The sequence below is a fragment of the Colletes latitarsis genome, chromosome 8 (genome assembly GCF_051014445.1).
Source record: "Colletes latitarsis isolate SP2378_abdomen chromosome 8, iyColLati1, whole genome shotgun sequence".
Lineage (NCBI taxonomy): Eukaryota > Metazoa > Arthropoda > Insecta > Hymenoptera > Colletidae > Colletes > Colletes latitarsis.
In genome coordinates this window covers 7,976,378-7,998,533 of record NC_135141.1, presented here as the reverse complement: position 1 = coordinate 7,998,533, position 22,156 = coordinate 7,976,378, and positions in this window count along the sequence as shown.

Genomic DNA, 22,156 nt, shown 5'->3' with positions numbered 1-22,156 from the left:
ATCCTATAAAATATTAATTGAAACCAGGTTTATTTGTCTGTTTCTGTGTGGTACCACATTACTACGCGATTCAAACGAGAAAAAACGCGGGATCTGACCAACAAGTATGCGGAAAATGCAAAATCATGAGCCAGATGCGGGCATAACCCAAACCTAACCCAGACCTAACCGGTGTTATCCTATAAAATATTCATCCAAACCAGGTTTAATTGACTTCTTCAGTGTGGCACCACATTACTACGTGATTCAAACACGAAAAAACCCAGGATCAGGCCAACAAGTATGCGAAAAATGCAATATCATGAGCCAGATGCGGGCATAACCCAGACCTAGCCCAGTCCTAAGCGGTGTTATCCTATAAAGTATTGATTGAAACCAGGTTTATTTGTCTGTTTCAGTGTGGTACCACATTACTACGTGATTGAAACCAGAACAAACACGGGATCTGGCCAAAAAGTCTGCGGACAAGGCAAAATCAAGAGCCAGATGCGGGCATATCCCAGACGTAACACAGACCTAACCGGTGTTATCCTATAAAATATTGATCGAAACCAGGTTTAATTGACATCTTCAGTGTGGTACCACATGACTACGTGATTCAAACCCGAAGAAACCCAGGATCTGGCCAACAAGTTTGCGAAAAAGGCAAAATCATGAGCCAGATGCGGGCATGACCCAGACCTAACCGGCGTTATCCTGTAAAATATTGATTGAAACCAGGTTTATTTGTCTGTTTGAGTGTGGTACCACATTACTACGTGATTGAAACCAGAAAACACACGGGATCTGGCCAACAACTATGCGGACAAGGCAAAATCATGAGCCAGATGCGGGCATATCCCAGACGTAACACAGACTTAACAGGTGTTATCCTATAAAATTTGGTCGAAACCAGGTTTAATTGACTTCTTCAGTGTGGTACCACATGATTACGTGATTCAAACCTGAAGAAACCCAGGATCTGGCCAACAAGTTTGCGAAAAAGGCAATATCATGAGCCAGATACGGGCATAACCCAGACCTAACACAGACCTAACAGGTGTTATCCTATAAAATATTGATCGAAGCCAGGTTTAATTGACTTCTTGAGTGTGGTACCACATGATTACGTGTTTCAAACCCGAAGAAACCCAGGATCTGACCAACGAGTATGCGGAAAAAGCAAAATCATGAGCCAGATGCGGGCATAACCCAGTCCTAACCCTGACCTAACCGGTGTTATCCTATAAAATATTGATCGAAACCAGGTTTAATTGACTTCCTCAGTGTGGTAGCACATTACTACGTGATTCAAACACGAGAAAACCCAGGATCAGGCCATCAGGTTTTGCGAAAAAGGCAAAATCATGAGCCAGTTGCGGGCATGACCCAGACCTAACCGGTGTTATCCTATAAAATATTGATTGAAACCAGGTTTGTTTGTCTGTTTGAGTGTGGTACCACATTACTACGTGATTCAAACACGAAGAAACCCAGGATCTGGCCAACAAGTATGCGAAAAATGCAAAATCATGAGCCAGATGCGGGTATAACCCAGATCTAACCCAGACCTTACCGGTGTTATCCTATAAAATATTGATTGAAACCAGGTTTATTTGTCTGTTTCTGTGTGGTACCACATTACTACGTGATGGAAACCAGAACAAACACGGGATCTGACCAACAAGTATGCGGAAAAGGCAAAATCATGAGCCAGATGCGGGTATATCCCAGTCGTAACACAGACCTATCCGGTGTTATCCTCTAAAATATGCATCGAAACCTGGTTTAATTGACTGTTTCAATGTGGTACCACATTACTACGTGACCCAAACCCGAAGAAACCCCGGGATCTGGCCAACAAGTTTTCGAAAAAGGCGGAAGTATAAGCCAGATGCGGGCATATCCCAGACCTAACCGGTGTTATCCTATAAAATATTGATTGAAACCAGGTTTATTTGTCTGTTTCTGTGTGGTACCACATTACTACGTTATTCAAACCAGAAAAAACCCGGGATCTGACCAACAAGTATGCGGTAAAGCAAAATCATGAGCCAGATGTGGGCATAACCCAGACCTAACCCAGACCTAACCGGTGTTATCCCATAAAATATTGATCGAAGCCAGGTTTAATTGACTTCTTGAGTGTGATACCACATGACTACGTGATTCAAACCCGAAGAAACCCAGGATCTGACCAACAAGTATGCGGAAAAGGCAAAATCATGAGCCAGATTCGGGCATAACCCAGACCTAACCCAGACCTAACCGGTGTTATCCTATAACATATTAATTGAAACCAGGTTTATTTGTCTGGATCAGTGTGGTACCACATTACTACGCGATTCAAACCAGAAAAAACCCGGGATCAGGCCAACAAGTATGCGAAAAATGCAAAATCATGAGCCAGATGCGGGCATAACCAAGACCTAACCCAGCCCTAACCGGTGTTATCCTATAAAATATTGTTTGAAACCAGGTTTATTTGTCTGGATCAGTGTGGCACCACATTACTACGTGATTGAAGCCAGAAAACACACGGGATCTGGCCAACAAGTTTGCGAAAAAGGCAAAATCATGAGCCAGGTGCTGGCATATCCCAGACGTAAACCAGAGCTAACCAAGGCCTAACTGGTGTTATCCTCTAAAATACTGACCGAATCCAGGTTTAATTGATTGTCACTGTGTGGTACCACATTACTACGTGATACACACCTGGAAAAAGCCAGGATCTGGCCAACAAGTATGCGAAGAAGGCAAAATCGTGAGCCAGATGCGGGCATAACCCAGACCTAACCCAGACCCAACCGGTGTCATCCTATAAAATATTAATTGAAACCAGGTTTATTTGTCTGTTTCTGTGTGGTACCACATTACTACGCGATTCAAACCGGAAAAGGCAAAATCATGAGCCAGATGCGGGCATAACCCAGACCTAACCCAGACCTAACCGGTGTTATCCTATAAAATATTCATCCAAACCAGGTTTAATTGACTTCTTCAGTCTGGTACCACATTACTACATGATTCGAGCCAGATAAAACCCGGGATCTGACCAACAAGTATGCGGAAAAGGCAAAATCATGAGCCAGATGCGGGCATAACCCAGACCTAACCCAGACCTAACCGGTGTTATCCTATAAAATATTGATTGAAATCAAGTTTATTTGTCTGTTTCAGGGTAGTACCACATTACTACGTGATTGAAACCAGAACAAACACGGGATCTGGCCAACAAGTTTGCGAAAAAGGCAAAATCATGAGCCAGATGCGGGCTTGACCCAGACCTAACCGGCGTTATCCTGTAAAATATTGATTGAAACCAGGTTTATTTGTCTGTTTGAGTGTGGTACCACATTACTACGTGATTGAAACCAGAAAACACACGGGATCTGGCCAACAACTATGCGGACAAGGCAAAATCATGAGCCAGATGCGGGCATATCCCAGACGTAACACAGACCTAACCGGTGTTATCCTATAAAATATTGATTGAAACCAGGTTTAATTGACTTCTTCAGTGTGGTACCACATGATTACGTGATTCAAACCTGAAGAAACCCAGGATCTGGCCAACAAGTTTGCGAAAAAGGCAATATCATGAGCCAGATACGGGCATAACCCAGACCTATCACAGACCTAACAGGTGTTATCCAATAAAATATTGATGGAAACCAGGTTCAATTGACTTCTTGAGTGTGGTACCACATGATTACGTGATTCAAACCCGAAGAAACCCAGGATCTGGCCAACAAGTATGCGGAAAAAGCAAAATCATGAGCCACTTGCGGGAATAACCCAGACCTAACCCAGACCTAAACGGTGTTATACTATAAAATATTGATCGAAACCTGGTTTAATTGACTGTTTCAATGTGGTACCACATTACTACGTGATCCAAACCCGAAGAAACCCCGGGATCTGGCCAACAAGTTTTCGAACAACGCGAAAGTATAAGCCAGATGCGGGCATATCCCAGACCTAACCCAGACCTAACCGGTGTTATCCCATAAAATATTGATTGAAACCAGGTTTAATTGACTTCTTCAGTGTGGTACCACATGATTACGTGATTCAAACCTGAAGAAACCCAGGATCTGACCAACAAGTATGCGGAAAAGGCAAATTCATGAGCCAGATGCGGGCATAACCCAGACCTAACCCAGACCTAACCGGTGTTATCCTATAACATATTAATTGAAACCAGGCTTATTTGTCTGGATCAGTGTGGTACCACATTACTACGCGATTCAAACCAGAAAAAACCCGGGATCTGAGCAACAAGTATGCGGTTAAGGCAAAATCATGAGCCAGATGCGGGCATAACCCAGACCTAACCCAGACCTAACCGGTGTTATCCTATAAAGTATTGATCGAAACCAGGTTTAATTGACTTCTTCAGTGTGGTACCACATTACTACGTGATTCAAACACGAAGAAACCCAGGATCAGGCCAACAAGTTTGCGAAAAAGGCAACATCATGAGCCAGATGCGGGCATGACCCATATCTAACCGGTGTCATCCTATAAAATATTATTTGAAACCTGGTTTATTTGTCTGTTTCTGTGTGGTACCACATTACTACGCGATTCGAGCCAGATAAAACCCGGGATCTGACCAACAAGTATGCGGAAAAGGCAAAATCATGAGCCAGATGCGGGCATATCCCAGACGTAACACAGACCTAACCGGTGTTATCCTATAAAATATTATTTGAAACCTGGTTTATTTGTCTGTTTCTGTGTGGTACCACATTACTACGCGATTCAAACCAGAAAAAAACCCGTGATCTGACCAACAAGTATGCGGAAAAGGGAAAATAATGAGCCAGATTCGGGCATAACCTAGACCTAACCCAGACCTAACCGGTGTTATCCCATAAAATATGAATTGAAACCTGGTTTATTTGTCTGTTTCTGTGTGGTACCACATTACTACGTGATGGAAACCAGAACAAACACGGGATCTGACCAACAAGTATGCGGAAAAGGCAATATCATGAGCCAGATGCGGGTATATCCCAGTCGTAACACAGACCTATCCGGTGTTATCCTCTAAAATATGCACCGCAACCTGGTTTACTTGACTGTTTCAATGTGGTACCACATTACTACGTGACCCAAACCCGAAGAAACCCCGGGATCTGGCCAACAAGTTTTCGAAAAAGGCGGAAGTATAAGCCAGATGCGGGCATATCCCAGACCTAACCGGTGTTATCCTATAAAATATTGATTGAAACCAGGTTTATTTGTCTGGATCAGTGTGGTACCACATTACTACGCGATTCGAGCCAGATAAAACCCGGGATCTGACCAACAAGTATGCGGAAAATGCAAAATCATGAGCCAGATGCGGGCATATCCCAGACGTAACACAGACCTAACCGGTGTTATCCTATAACATATTAATTGAAACCAGGTTTATTTGTCTGGATCAGTGTGGTACCACATTACTACGTGATTGAAACCAGAACAAACACGGGATCTGGCCAAAAAGTCTGCGGACAAGGCAAAATCATGAGCCAGATGCGGGCATGACCCAGACCTAACCGGCGTTATCCTGTAAAATATTGATTGAAACCAGGTTTATTTGTCTGTGTGAGTGTGGTACCACAATACTACGTGATTGAAACCAGAAAACACACGGGATCTGGCCAACAACTATGCGGACAAGGCAAAATCATGAGCCAGATGCGGGCATATCACAGACGTAACACAGACCTAACCGGTGTTATCCTATAAAATATTGATTGAAACCAGGTTTAATTGACTTCTTCAGTGTGGTACCACATGATTACGTGATTCAAACCTGAAGAAACCCAGGATCTGGCCAACAAGTTTGCGAAAAAGGCAATATCATGAGCCAGATACGGGCATAACCCAGACCTATCATAGACCTAACAGGTGTTATCCAATAAAATATTGATGGAAACCAGGTTTAATTGACTTCTTGAGTGTGGTACCACATGATTACGTGATTCAAACCCGAAGAAACCCAGGATCTGGCCAACAAGTATGCGGAAAAAGCAAAATCATGAGCCACTTGCGGGAATAACCCAGACCTAACCCAGACCTAAACGGTGTTATATTATAAAATATTGATGGAAACCAGGTTTAATTGACTGTTTCAATGTGGTACCACATTACTACGTGATCCAAACCCGAAGAAACCCCGGGATCTGGCCAACAAGTTTTCGAACAACGCGAAAGTATTAGCCAGATGCGGGCATATCCCAGACCTAACCCAGACCTAACCGGTGTTATCCTATAAAATATTGATTGAAACCAGGTTAATTTGTCTGTTTGATTGTGGTACCACATTACTACGTGATTCAAACACGAAGAAACCCAGGATCAGGCCAACAGGTTTGCGAAAAAGGCAAAATCATGAGCCAGTTGCGGGCATGACCCAGACCTAACCGGTGTTATCCTATAAAATATTGATTGAAACCAGGTTTATTTGGCTGTTTCTGTGTGGTACCACATTACTACTTTATTCAAACCAGAAAAAACCCGGGATCTGACCAACAAGTATGCGGTAAAAGCAAAATCATGAGCCAGATGTGGGCATAACCCAGACCTAACCCAGACCTAACCGGTGTTATCCCATAAAATATTGATCGAAACCAGGTTTAATTGACTTCTTGAGTGTGATACCACATGACTACATCATTCAAACCCGAAGAAACCCAGGATCTGACCAACAAGTATGCGGAAAAGGCAAATTCATGAGCCAGATGCGGGCATAACCCAGACCTAACCCAGACCTAACAGGTGTTATCCTATAACATATTAATTGAAACCAGGTTTATTTGTCTGGATCTGTGTGGTACCACATTACTACGCGATTCAAACCAGAAAAAACCCGGGATCTGACCAACAAGTATGCGGAAAAGGCAAAATCATGAGCCAGATGCGGGCATAACCCAGACCTAACCCAGACCTAACCGGTGTTATCCTATAAGGTATTGATCGAAACCAGGTTTAATTGACTTCTTCAGTGTGGTACCACATTACTACGTGATTCAAACACGAAAAAACCCAGGATCAGGCCAACAAGTATGCGAAAAATGCAAAATCATGAGCCAGATACGGGCATAACCAAGACCTAACCCAGACCTAACCGGTGTTATCCTATAAAATATTGATTGAAACCAGGTTTATTTGTCTGGATCAGTGTGGCACCACATTACTACGTGATTGAAGCCAGAAAACACACGGGATCTGGCCAACAAGTTTGCGAAAAAGGCAAAATCATGAGCCAGATGCGGGCATATCCCAGACGTAACACAGACCTAACCGGTGTTATCCTATAAAGTATTATTTGAAACCTGGCTTATTTGTCTGTTTCTGTGTGGTACCACATTCCTACGCGATTGTAACCAGAAAAAACCCATGATCTGACCAACAAGTATGCGGAAAAGGCAAAATCATGAGCCAGATGCGGGCAAATCCCAGACGTAACACAGACCTAACCGGTGTTATCCTATAAAATATTGATTGAATCCAGGTTTATTTGTCTGTTTCAGGGTGGTACCACATTACTACGTGATCGAAACCAGAACAAACACGGGATCTGGCCAAAAAGTCTGCGGACAAGGCAAAATCAAGAGCCAGATGCGGGCATATCCCAGACGTAACACAGACCTAACCGGTGTTATCCTATAAAGTATTATTTGAAACCTGGTTTATTTGTCTGTTTCTGTGTGGTACCACATTCCAACGCGATTCAAACCAGAAAGACCCATGATCTGACCAACAAGTATGCGGAAAAGGCAAAATCATGAGCCAGATGCGGGCATATCCCAGTCGTAACACAGACCTATCCGGTGTTATCCTCTAAAATATGCATCGAAACCTGGTTTAATTGACTGTTTCAATGTGGTACCACATTACTACGTGACCCAAACCCGAACAAACCAAGGTTCTGGCTAACAAGTTTGCGAAAAAGACAAAATCATGAGCCAGATGCGGGCATGACCCAGACCTAACCGGTGTTATCCTGTAAAATATTGGTTGAAACCAGGTTTATTTGTCTGTTTGAGTGTGGTACCACATTACTACGTGATTGAAACCAGAAACCACACGGGATCTGGCCAACAACTATGCGGACAAGGCAAAATCATGAGCCAGATGCGGGCATATCCCAGACGTAACACAGTCCTAACAGGTGTTATCCTATAAAATATTGATCGAAACCAGGTTTAATTGACTTCTTCAGTATGGTACCACATGATTACGTGATTCAAACCCGAAGAAACCCAGGATGTGACCAACAAGTATGCGAAAAATGCAATATCATGAGCCAGATACGGGCATAACCCAGACCTAACCCAGACCTAACCGGTGTTATCCTATAAAATATTGATCGAAATCAGGATTATTTGTCTGTTTCAGGGTGGTACCACATTACTACGTGATTGAAACCAGAACAAACACGGGATCTGGCCATAGAGTCTGCGGACAAGGCAAAATCATTAGCCAAATGCGGGCATAACCCAGACCTAACCCAGACCTAACCGGTGTTATCCTATAAAATATTGATCGAAACCAGGTTTAATTGGCTTCTTCAGTGTGGTACCACATTACTGCGTGATTCAAACACGGAAAAACCCAGGATCAGGCCAACAAGTATTCGAAAAATGCAAAATCATGAGCCAGATGCGGGCATAACCCAGATCTAACCCAGACCTAACCGGTGTTATCCTATAAAATATTGATTGAAATCAAGTTTATTTGTCTGTTTCAGGGTAGTACCACATTACTACGTGATTGAAACCAGAACAAACACGGGATCTGGCCAAAAAGTCTGCGGACAAGGCAAAATCAAGAGCCAGATGCGGGCATATCCCTGACGTAACACAGACCTAACCGGTGTTGTCCTATAAAATATGCATCGAAACCTGGTTTAATTGACTGTTTCAATGTGGTACCACATTACTACGTGACCCAAACCCGAAGAAACCCCGGGATCTGGCCAACAAGTTTTCGAAAAAGGCGGAAGTATACGCCAGATGCGGGCATATCCCAGACCTAACCGGTGTTATCCTATAAAATATTGATTGAAACCAGGTTTATTTGTCTGTTTCTGTGTGGTACCACATTACTACGTTATTCAAACCAGAAAAAACCCGGGATCTGACCAACAAGTATGCGGTAAAAGCAAAATCATGAGCCAGATGTGGGCATAACCCAGACCTAACCCAGACCTAACCGGTGTTATCCTATAAAATATTGATTGAAACAAGGTTTACTTGTCTGGATCAGTGTGGCACCACATTACTACGTGATTGAAGCCAGAAACCACACGGGATCCGGCCAACAAGTCTGCGAAAAAGGCAAAATCATGAGCCAGGTGCTGGCATATCCCAAACGTAAACCAGAGCTAACCAAGGCCTAACTGGTGTTATCCTCTAAAATACTGACCGAATCCAGGTTTAATTGATTGTCACTGTGTGGTACCACATTACTACGTGATACACACCCGGAAAAAGCCAGGATCTGGCCAACAAGTATGCGAAGAAGGCAAAATCGTGAGCCAGATGCGGGCATAACCCAGACCTAACCCAGACCTAACCGGTGTCATCCTATAAAATATTAATTGGAACCAGGTTTATTTGTCTGTTTCTGTGTGGTACCACATTACTACGCGATTCAAACCAGAAAAAACGCGGGATCTGACCAACAAGTATGCGGAAAAGGCAAAATCATGAGCCAGATGCGGGCATAACCCAGACCTAACCCAGACCTAAACGGTGTTATCCTATAAAATATTCATCCAAACCAGGTTTTATTGACTTCTTCAGTGTGGTACCACATTACTACGCGATTCAAACCCGAAGAAACCCAGGATGTGACCAACAAGTATGCGAAAAATGCAATATCATGAGCCAGATACGGGCATAACCCAGACCTAACCCAGACCTAACCGGTGTTATCCTATAAAATATGCATCCAAACCAGGTTTAATTGACTTCTTCAGTGTGGTACCACATGTTTACGTGATTCAAACCCGAAGAAACCCAGGATCTGGCCAACAAGTATGCGGAAAAAGCAAAATCATGAGCCAGATGCGGGCATATCCCAGACGTAACACAGACCTAACCGGTGTTATCCTATAAAGTATTATTTGAAACCTGGTTTATTTGTCTGTTTCTGTGTGGTACCACATTCCTACGCGATTGTAACCAGAAAAAACCCATGATCTGACCAACAAGTATGCGGAAAAGGCAAAATCATGAGCCAGATGCGGGCAAATCCCAGACGTAACACAGACCTAACCGGTGTTATCCTATAAAATATTGATTGAATCCAGGTTTATTTGTCTGTTTCAGGGTGGTACCACATTACTACGTGATCGAAACCAGAACAAACACGGGATCTGGCCAAAAAGTCTGCGGACAAGGCAAAATCAAGAGCCAGATGCGGGCATATCCCAGACGTAACACAGACCTAACCGGTGTTATCCTATAAAGTATTATTTGAAACCTGGTTTATTTGTCTGTTTCTGTGTGGTACCACATTCCAACGCGATTCAAACCAGAAAGACCCATGATCTGACCAACAAGTATGCGGAAAAGGCAAAATCATGAGCCAGATGCGGGCATATCCCAGTCGTAACACAGACCTATCCGGTGTTATCCTCTAAAATATGCATCGAAACCTGGTTTAATTGACTGTTTCAATGTGGTACCACATTACTACGTGACCCAAACCCGAACAAACCAAGGTTCTGGCTAACAAGTTTGCGAAAAAGACAAAATCATGAGCCAGATGCGGGCATGACCCAGACCTAACCGGTGTTATCCTGTAAAATATTGGTTGAAACCAGGTTTATTTGTCTGTTTGAGTGTGGTACCACATTACTACGTGATTGAAACCAGAAAACACACGGGATCTGGCCAACAACTATGCGGACAAGGCAAAATCATGAGCCAGATGCGGGCATATCCCAGACGTAACACAGTCCTAACAGGTGTTATCCTATAAAATATTGATCGAAACCAGGTTTAATTGACTTCTTCAGTATGGTACCACATGATTACGTGATTCAAACCCGAAGAAACCCAGGATGTGACCAACATGTATGCGAAAAATGCAATATCATGAGCCAGATACGGGCATAACCCAGACCTAACCCAGACCTAACCGGTGTTATCCTATAAAATATTGATCGAAATCAGGATTATTTGTCTGTTTCAGGGTGGTACCACATTACTACGTGATTGAAACCAGAACAAACACGGGATCTGGCCATAGAGTCTGCGGACAAGGCAAAATCATTAGCCAAATGCGGGCATAACCCAGACCTAACCCAGACCTAACCGGTGTTATCCTATAAAATATTGATCGAAACCAGGTTTAATTGGCTTCTTCAGTGTGGTACCACATTACTGCGTGATTCAAACACGGAAAAACCCAGGATCAGGCCAACAAGTATTCGAAAAATGCAAAATCATGAGCCAGATGCGGGCATAACCCAGATCTAACCCAGACCTAACCGGTGTTATCCTATAAAATATTGATTGAAATCAAGTTTATTTGTCTGTTTCAGGGTAGTACCACATTACTACGTGATTGAAACCAGAACAAACACGGGATCTGGCCAAAAAGTCTGCGGACAAGGCAAAATCAAGAGCCAGATGCGGGCATATCCCTGACGTAACACAGACCTAACCGGTGTTATCCTATAAAATATGCATCGAAACCTGGTTTAATTGACTGTTTCAATGTGGTACCACATTACTACGTGACCCAAACCCGAAGAAACCCCGGGATCTGGCCAACAAGTTTTCGAAAAAGGCGGAAGTATACGCCAGATGCGGGCATATCCCAGACCTAACCGGTGTTATCCTATAAAATATTGATTGAAACCAGGTTTATTTGTCTGTTTCTGTGTGGTACCACATTACTACGTTATTCAAACCAGAAAAAACCCGGGATCTGACCAACAAGTATGCGGTAAAAGCAAAATCATGAGCCCGATGTGGGCATAACCCAGACCTAACCCAGACCTAACCGGTGTTATCCTATAAAATATTGATTGAAACCAGGTTTACTTGTCTGGATCAGTGTGGCACCACATTACTACGTGATTGAAGCCAGAAACCACACGGGATCTGGCCAACAAGTCTGCGAAAAAGGCAAAATCATGAGCCAGGTGCTGGCATATCCCAAACGTAAACCAGAGCTAACCAAGGCCTAACTGGTGTTATCCTCTAAAATACTGACCGAATCCAGGTTTAATTGATTGTCACTGTGTGGTACCACATTACTACGTGATACACACCCGGAAAAAGCCAGGATCTGGCCAACAAGTATGCGAAGAAGGCAAAATCGTGAGCCAGATGCGGGCATAACCCAGACCTAACCCAGACCTAACCGGTGTCATCCTATAAAATATTAATTGGAACCAGGTTTATTTGTCTGTTTCTGTGTGGTACCACATTACTACGCGATTCAAACCAGAAAAAACGCGGGATCTGACCAACAAGTATGCGGAAAAGGCAAAATCATGAGCCAGATGCGGGCATAACCCAGACCTAACCCAGACCTAAACGGTGTTATCCTATAAAATATTCATCCAAACCAGGTTTTATTGACTTCTTCAGTGTGGTACCACATTACTACGCGATTCAAACCCGAAGAAACCCAGGATGTGACCAACAAGTATGCGAAAAATGCAATATCATGAGCCAGATACGGGCATAACCCAGACCTAACCCAGACCTAACCGGTGTTATCCTATAAAATATTCATCCAAACCAGGTTTAATTGACTTCTTCAGTGTGGTACCACATGATTACGTGATTCAAACCCGAAGAAACCCAGGATGTGACCAACAAGTATGCGAAAAATGCAATATCATGAGCCACATACGGGCATAACCCAGACCTAACCCAGACCTAACCGGTGTTATCCTATAAAATATTGATCGAAATCAGGATTATTTGTCTGTTTCAGGGTGGTACCACATTACTACGTGATTGGAACCAGAACAAACACGGGATCTGGCCATAGAGTCTGCGGACAAGGCAAAATCATTAGCCAGATGCGGGCATAACCCAGGCCTAACCCAGACCTAACCGGTGTTATCCTATAAAATATTGATCGAAACCAGGTTTAATTGACTTCTTCAGTGTGGTATCACATTACTGCGTGATTCAAACACGGAAAAACCCAGGATCAGGCCAACAAGTATTCGAAAAATGCAAAATCATGAGCCAGATGCGGGCATAACCCAGATCTAACCCAGACCTAACCGGTGTTATCCTATAAAATATTGATTGAAATCAAGTTTATTTGTCTGTTTCAGGGTAGTACCACATTACTACGTGATTGAAACCAGAACAAACACGGGATCTGGCCAAAAAGTCTGCGGACAAGGCAAAATCAAGAGCCAGATGCGGGCATATCCCTGACGTAACACAGACCTAACCGGTGTTATCCTATAAAATATTATTTGAAACCTGGTTTATTTGTCTGTTTCTGTGTGGTACCACATTACTACGCGATTCAAACCAGAAAAAACCCGTGATCTGACCAACAAGTATGCGGAAAAGGCAAAATAATGAGCCAGATTCGGGCATAACCTAGACCTAACCCAGACCTAACCGGTGTTATCCCATAAAATATTAATTGAAACCTGGTTTATTTGTCTGTTTCTGTGTGGTACCACATTATTACGTGATGGAATCTAGAACAAACGCGGGATCTGACCAACAAGTATGCGGAAAAGGCAAAATCATGAGCCAGATGCGGGTATATCCCAGTCGTAACACAGACCTATCCGGTGTTATCCTCTAAAATATGCATCGAAACCTGGTTTAATTGACTGTTTCAATGTGGTACCACATTACTACGTGACCCAAACCCGAAGAAACCCCGGGATCTGGCCAACAAGTTTTCGAAAAAGGCGGAAGTATACGCCAGATGCGGGCATATCCCAGACCTAACCGGTGTTATCGTATAAAATATTGATTGAAACCAGGTTTATTTGTCTGTTTCTGTGTGGTACCACATTACTACGTTATTCAAACCAGAAAAAACCCGGGATCTGACCAACAAGTATGCGGTAAAAGCAAAATCATGAGCCAGATGTGGGCATAACCCAGACCTAACCCAGACCTAACCGGTGTTATCCTATAAAATATTGATTGAAACCAGGTTTATTTGTCTGGATCAGTGTGGCACCACATTACTACGTGATTGAAGCCAGAAACCACACGGGATCTGGCCAACAAGTCTGCGAAAAAGGCAAAATCATGAGCCAGGTGCTGGCATATCCCAGACGTAAACCAGAGCTAACCAAGGCCTAACTGGTGTTATCCTCTAAAATACTGACCGAATCCAGGTTTAATTGATTGTCACTGTGTGGTACCACATTACTACGTGATACACACCCGGAAAAAGCCAGGATCTGGCCAACTAGTATGCGAAGAAGGCAAAATCGTGAGCCAGATGCGGGCATAACCCAGACCTAACCCAGACCTAACCGGTGTTATCCTATAAAATATTGATCGAAATCAGGATTATTTGTCTGTTTCAGGGTGGTACCACATTACTACGTGATTGAAACCAGAACAAACACGGGATCTGGCCATAGAGTCTGCGGACAAGGCAAAATCATTAGCCAGATGCGGGCATAACCCAGTCCTAACCCAGACCTAACCGGTGTTATCCTATAAAATATTGATCGAAACCAGGTTTAATTGACTTCTTCAGTGTGGTACCACATTACTGCGTGATTCAAACACGGAAAAACCCAGGATCAGGCCAACAAGTATTCGAAAAATGCAAAATCATGAGCCAGATGCGGGCATAACCCAGATCTAACCCAGACCTACCCGGTGTTATCCCATAAAATATTGATTGAAATCAAGTTTATTTGTCTGTTTCAGGGTAGTACCACATTACTACGTGATTGAAACCAGAACAAACACGGGATCTGGCCAAAAAGTCTGCGGACAAGGCAAAATCAAGAGCCAGATGCGGGCATATCCCTGACGTCACACAGACCTAACCGGTGTTATCCTATAAAATATTATTTGAAACCTGGTTTATTTGTCTGTTTCTGTGTGGTACCACATTACTACGCGATTCAAACCAGAAAAAACCCGTGATCTGACCAACAAGTATGCGGAAAAGGCAAAATAATGAGCCAGATTCGGGCATAACCTAGACCTAACCCAGACCTAACCGGTGTTATCCCATAAAATATTAATTGAAACCTGGTTTATTTGTCTGTTTCTGTGTGGTACCACATTATTACGTGATGGAATCTAGAACAAACGCGGGATCTGACCAACAAGTATGCGGAAAAGGCAAAATCATGAGCCAGATGCGGGTATATCCCAGTCGTAACACAGACCTATCCGGTGTTATCCTCTAAAATATGCATCGAAACCTGGTTTAATTGACTGTTTCAATGTGGTACCACATTACTACGTGACCCAAACCCGAAGAAACCCCGGGATCTGGCCAACAAGCTTTCGAAAAAGGCGGAAGTATACGCCAGATGCGGGCATATCCCAGACCTAACCGGTGTTATCCTATAAAATATTGATTGAAACCAGGTTAGTTGTCTGGATCAGTGTGGCACCACATTACTACGTGATTGAAGCCAGAAACCACACGGGATATGGCCAACAAGTCTGCGAAAAAGGCAAAATCATGAGCCAGGTGCTGGCATATCCCAGACGTAAACCAGAGCTAACCAAGGCCTAACTGGTGTTATCCTCTAAAATACTGACCGAATCCAGGTTTAATTGATTGTCACTGTGTGGTACCACATTACTACGTGATACACACCCGGAAAAAGCCAGGATCTGGCCAACAAGTATGCGAAGAAGGCAAAATCGTGAGCCAGATGCGGGCATAACCCAGACCTAACTCAGACCTAACCGGTGTCATCCTATAAAATATTAATTGGAACCAGGTTTATTTGTCTGTTTCTGTGTGGTACCACATTACTACGCGATTCAAACCAGAAAAAACGCGGGATCTGACCAACAAGTATGCGGAAAAGGCAAAATCATGAGCCAGATGCGGGCATAACCCAGACCTAACCCAGACCTAACCGGTGTTATCCTATAAAATATTCATCCAAACCAGGTTTCATTGACTTCTTCAGTGTGGTACCACATTACTACGCGATTCAAACCAGAAAAAACCCGTGATCTGACCAACAAGTCTGCGGAAAAGGCAAAATAATGAGCCAGATTCGGGCATAACCTAGACCTAACCCAGACCTAACCGGTGTTATCCCATAAAATATGAATTGAAACCTGGTTTATTTGTCTGTTTCTGTGTGGTACCACATTACTACGCGATTCAAACCAGAAAAAACCCGTGATCTGACCAACAAGTATGCGGAAAAGGCAAAATCATGAGCCAGATGCGGGCATAACCCAGACCTAACCCAGACCTAACCTGTGTTATCCTATAACATATTAATTGAAACCAGGTTTATTTGTCTGGATCAGTGTGGTACCACATTACTACGCGATTCAAAGCAGAAAAAACCCGGGATCTGACCAACAAGTATGCGGAAAAGGCAAAATCATGAGCCAGATGCGGGCATAACCCAGACCTAACCCAGACCTAACCGGTGTTATCCTATAAAGTATTGATCGAAACCAGGTTTAATTGACTTCTTCAGTGTGGTACCACATTACTACGTGATTCAAACACGAAAAAACCCAGGATCAGGCCAACAAGTATGCGAAAAATGCAAAATCATGAGCCAGATGCGGGCATAACCAAGACCTAACCCAGACCTAACCGGTGTCATCCTATAGAATATTGATTGAAACCAGGTTTATTTGTCTGGATCAGTGTGGCACCACATTACTACGTGATTGAAGCCAGAATCCACACGGGATCTGGCCAACAAGTTTGCGAAAAAGGTAAAATCATGAGCCAGGTGCTGGCATATCCCAGACGTAAACCAGAGCTAACCAAGGCCTAACTGGTGTTATCCTCTAAAATACTGACCGAATGCAGGTTTAATTGATTGTCACTGTGTGGTACCACATTGCTACGTGATACACACCCGGAAAAAGCCAGGATCTGGCCAACAAGTATGCGAAGAAGGCAAAATCGTGAGACAGATACGGGCATAACCCAGACCTAACCCAGACCTAACCGGTGTCATCCTATAAAATATTAATTGAAACCAGGTTTATTTGTCTGTTTCTGTGTGGTACCACATTACTACGCGATTCAAACGAGAAAAAACGCGGGATCTGACCAACAAGTATGCGGAAAATGCAAAATCATGAGCCAGATGCGGGCATAACCCAAACCTAACCCAGACCTAACCGGCGTTATCCTATAAAATATTCATCCAAACCAGGTTTAATTGACTTCTTCAGTGTGGCACCACATTACTACGTGATTCAAACACGAAAAAACCCAGGATCAGGCCAACAAGTATGCGAAAAATGCAATATCATGAGCCAGATGCGGGCATAACCCAGACCTAGCCCAGTCCTAAGCGGTGTTATCCTATAAAGTATTGATTGAAACCAGGTTTATTTGTCTGTTTCAGTGTGGTACCACATTACTACGTGATTGAAACCAGAACAAACACGGGATCTGGCCAAAAAGTCTGCGGACAAGGCAAAATCAAGAGCCAGATGCGGGCATATCCCAGACGTAACACAGACCTAACCGGTGTTATCCTATAAAATATTGATCGAAACCAGGTTTAATTGACATCTTCAGTGTGGTACCACATGACTACGTGATTCAAACCCGAAGAAACCCAGGATCTGGCCAACAAGTTTGCGAAAAAGGCAAAATCATGAGCCAGATGCGGGCATGACCCAGACCTAACCGGCGTTATCCTGTAAAATATTGATTGAAACCAGGTTTATTTGTCTGTTTGAGTGTGGTACCACATTACTACGTGATTGAAACCAGAAAACACACGGGATCTGGCCAACAACTATGCGGACAAGGCAAAATCATGAGCCAGATGCGGGCATATCCCAGACGTAACACAGACTTAACAGGTGTTATCCTATAAAATTTGGTCGAAACCAGGTTTAATTGACTTCTTCAGTGTGGTACCACATGATTACGTGATTCAAACCTGAAGAAACCCAGGATCTGGCCAACAAGTTTGCGAAAAAGGCAATATCATGAGCCAGATACGGGCATAACCCAGACCTAACACAGACCTAACAGGTGTTATCCTATAAAATATTGATCGAAGCCAGGTTTAATTGACTTCTTGAGTGTGGTACCACATGATTACGTGTTTCAAACCCGAAGAAACCCAGGATCTGACCAACGAGTATGCGGAAAAAGCAAAATCATGAGCCAGATGCGGGCATAACCCAGTCCTAACCCTGACCTAACCGGTGTTATCCTATAAAATATTGATCGAAACCAGGTTTAATTGACTTCCTCAGTGTGGTAGCACATTACTACGTGATTCAAACACGAGAAAACCCAGGATCAGGCCATCAGGTTTTGCGAAAAAGGCAAAATCATGAGCCAGTTGCGGGCATGACCCAGACCTAACCGGTGTTATCCTATAAAATATTGATTGAAACCAGGTTTGTTTGTCTGTTTGAGTGTGGTACCACATTACTACGTGATTCAAACACGAAGAAACCCAGGATCTGGCCAACAAGTATGCGAAAAATGCAAAATCATGAGCCAGGTGCGGGCATAACCCAGATCTAACCCAGACCTTACCGGTGTTATCCTATAAAATATTGATTGAAACCAGGTTTATTTGTCTGTTTCTGTGTGGTACCACATTACTACGTGATGGAAACCAGAACAAACACGGGATCAGACCAACAAGTATGCGGAAAAGGCAAAATCATGAGCCAGATGCGGGTATATCCCAGTCGTAACACAGACCTATCCGGTGTTATCCTCTAAAATATGCATCGAAACCTGGTTTAATTGACTGTTTCAATGTGGTACCACATTACTACGTGACCCAAACCCGAAGAAACCCCGGGATCTGGCCAACAAGTTTTCGAAAAAGGCGGAAGTATAAGCCAGATGCGGGCATATCCCAGACCTAACCGGTGTTATCCTATAAAATATTGATTGAAACCAGGTTTATTTGTCTGTTTCTGTGTGGTACCACATTACTACGTTATTCAAACCAGAAAAAACCCGGGATCTGACCAACAAGTATGCGGTAAAAGCAAAATCATGAGCCAGATGTGGGCATAACCCAGACCTAACCCAGACCTAACCGGTGTTATCCCATAAAATATTGATCGAAGTCAGGTTTAATTGACTTCTTGAGTGTGATACCACATGACTACGTGATTCAAACACGAAGAAACCCAGGATCTGACCAACAAGTATGCGGAAAAGGCAAAATCATGAGCCAGATTCGGGCATAACCCAGACCTAACCCAGACCTAACCGGTGTTATCCTATAACATATTAATTGAAACCAGGTTTATTTGTCTGGATCAGTGTGGTACCACATTACTACGCGATTCAAACCAGAAAAAACCCGGGATCAGGCCAACAAGTATGCGAAAAATGCAAAATCATGAGCCAGATGCGGGCATAACCAAGACCTAACCCAGCCCTAACCGGTGTTATCCTATAAAATATTGATTGAAACCAGGTTTATTTGTCTGGATCAGTGTGGCACCACATTACTACGTGATTGAAGCCAGAAAACACACGGGATCTGGCCAACAAGTTTGCGAAAAAGGCAAAATCATGAGCCAGGTGCTGGCATATCCCAGACGTAAACCAGAGCTAACCAAGGCCTAACTGGTGTTATCCTCTAAAATACTGACCGAATCCAGGTTTAATTGATTGTCACTGTGTGGTACCACATTACTACGTGATACACACCTGGAAAAAGCCAGGATCTGGCCAACAAGTATGCGAAGAAGGCAAAATCGTGAGCCAGATGCGGGCATAACCCAGACCTAACCCAGACCCAACCGGTGTCATCCTATAAAATATTAATTGAAACCAGGTTTATTTGTCTGTTTCTGTGTGGTACCACATTACTACGCGATTCAAACCGGAAAAGGCAAAATCATGAGCCAGATGCGGGCATAACCCAGACCTAACCCAGACCTAACCGGTGTTATCCTATAAAATATTCATCCAAACCAGGTTTAATTGACTTCTTCAGTCTGGTACCACATTACTACATGATTCGAGCCAGATAAAACCCGGGATCTGACCAACAAGTATGCGGAAAAGGCAAAATCATGAGCCAGATGCGGGCATAACCCAGACCTAACCCAGACCTAACCGGTGTTATCCTATAAAATATTGATTGAAATCAAGTTTATTTGTCTGTTTCAGGGTAGAACCACATTACTACGTGATTGAAACCAGAACAAACACGGGATCTGGCCAACAAGTTTGCGAAAAAGGCAAAATCATGAGCCAGATGCGGGCTTGACCCAGACCTAACCGGCGTTATCCTGTAAAATATTGATTGAAACCAGGTTTATTTGTCTGTTTGAGTGTGGTACCACATTACTACGTGATTGAAACCAGAAAACACACGGGATCTGGCCAACAACTATGCGGACAAGGCAAAATAATGAGCCAGATGCGGGCATATCCCAGACGTAACACAGACCTAACCGGTGTTATCCTATAAAATATTGATTGAAACCAGGTTTAATTGACTTCTTCAGTGTGGTACCACATGATTACGTGATTCAAACCTGAAGAAACCCAGGATCTGGCCAACAAGTTTGCGAAAAAGGCAATATCATGAGCCAGATACGGGCATAACCCAGACCTATCCCAGACCTAACAGGTGTTATCCAATAAAATATTGATGGAAACCAGGTTCAATTGACTTCTTGAGTGTGGTACCACATGATTACGTGATTCAAACCCGAAGAAACCCAGGATCTGGCCAACAAGTATGCGGAAAAAGCAAAATCATGAGCCACTTGCGGGAATAACCCAGACCTAACCCAGACCTAAACGGTGTTATACTATAAAATATTGATCGAAACCTGGTTTAATTGACTGTTTCAATGTGGTACCACATTACTACGTGATCCAAACCCGAAGAAACCCCGGGATCTGGCCAACAAGTTTTCGAACAACGCGAAAGTATAAGCCAGATGCGGGCATATCCCAGACCTAACCCAGACCTAACCGGTGTTATCCCATAAAATATTGATTGAAACCAGGTTTAATTGACTTCTTCAGTGTGGTACCACATGATTACGTGATTCAAACCTGAAGAAACCCAGGATCTGACCAACAAGTATGCGGAAAAGGCAAATTCATGAGCCAGATGCGGGCATAACCCAGACCTAACCCAGACCTAACCGGTGTTATCCTATAACATATTTATTGAAACCAGGCTTATTTGTCTGGATCAGTGTGGTACCACATCAGTACGGGCTTAACGAACCCGGGGTACCCGAGTCATACACACACCGTAAGCCTCCTGTTGGTCGTCACAACGACCCATTCACAATTCCCTATTGGTTTTGTGAATGGTACGTGACGGCAGGAGGAACGGGGGTCTTGGCTTAACCGCCTGGGCCACGAGTATGGCGACTCTATAAAATCGCCCTCTAATCCTAAGCTATGGTGCGCGGCGATGGGATGCATGGTTGGGGGAGGAGGCCCAATCCCAAGCGACCACCTCCGGGGAACCTGCCGAACCCCCGGAGTATTAGGCTTACCCGGGTAAGGCGGCTCTGCCCGGGTGGACCTTTATTTCCGACCATCTCGTGGGACTATTATGGACACAGAAAATAAAATGGGGATGGGGCGGGTTTTGTCGGTTGGGGAGGACGGAGACGGGGTTGGGGTTAGGGTGGCGGCGCTCGCGCCCCACTCAGCGCCAGGTCCGGCTTCGTGGAGGGTGGAGGAGGACGACGAGACGGCGTCGGTCTCGTCCTTCTCCTCCAGCACGAGCCACATAGGCTCTAAGAGGAAGAGGACGGGGCAGGCCGTCGTCGAGGTGGGCGGGGCGCTGAGCCCGTCGGTGAGGCTGAGTTGCCTCAGGGACGAGGTGACCGAGGAGATATCGGAGAGGATCTCCTCGTCCCTGAGGCGGGTGGAGAAAGTCGCCGCTGCCTGCGCCTTTAAGGGGCAGAAAAGCGGTGGCGCGGAGGCCCTGAAGGCCGCGGCGGAGGAAATGAGGGAGGCGGCGCGGGAGCTCAGAGGGCGGAACGCCCGTCTGCAGCTC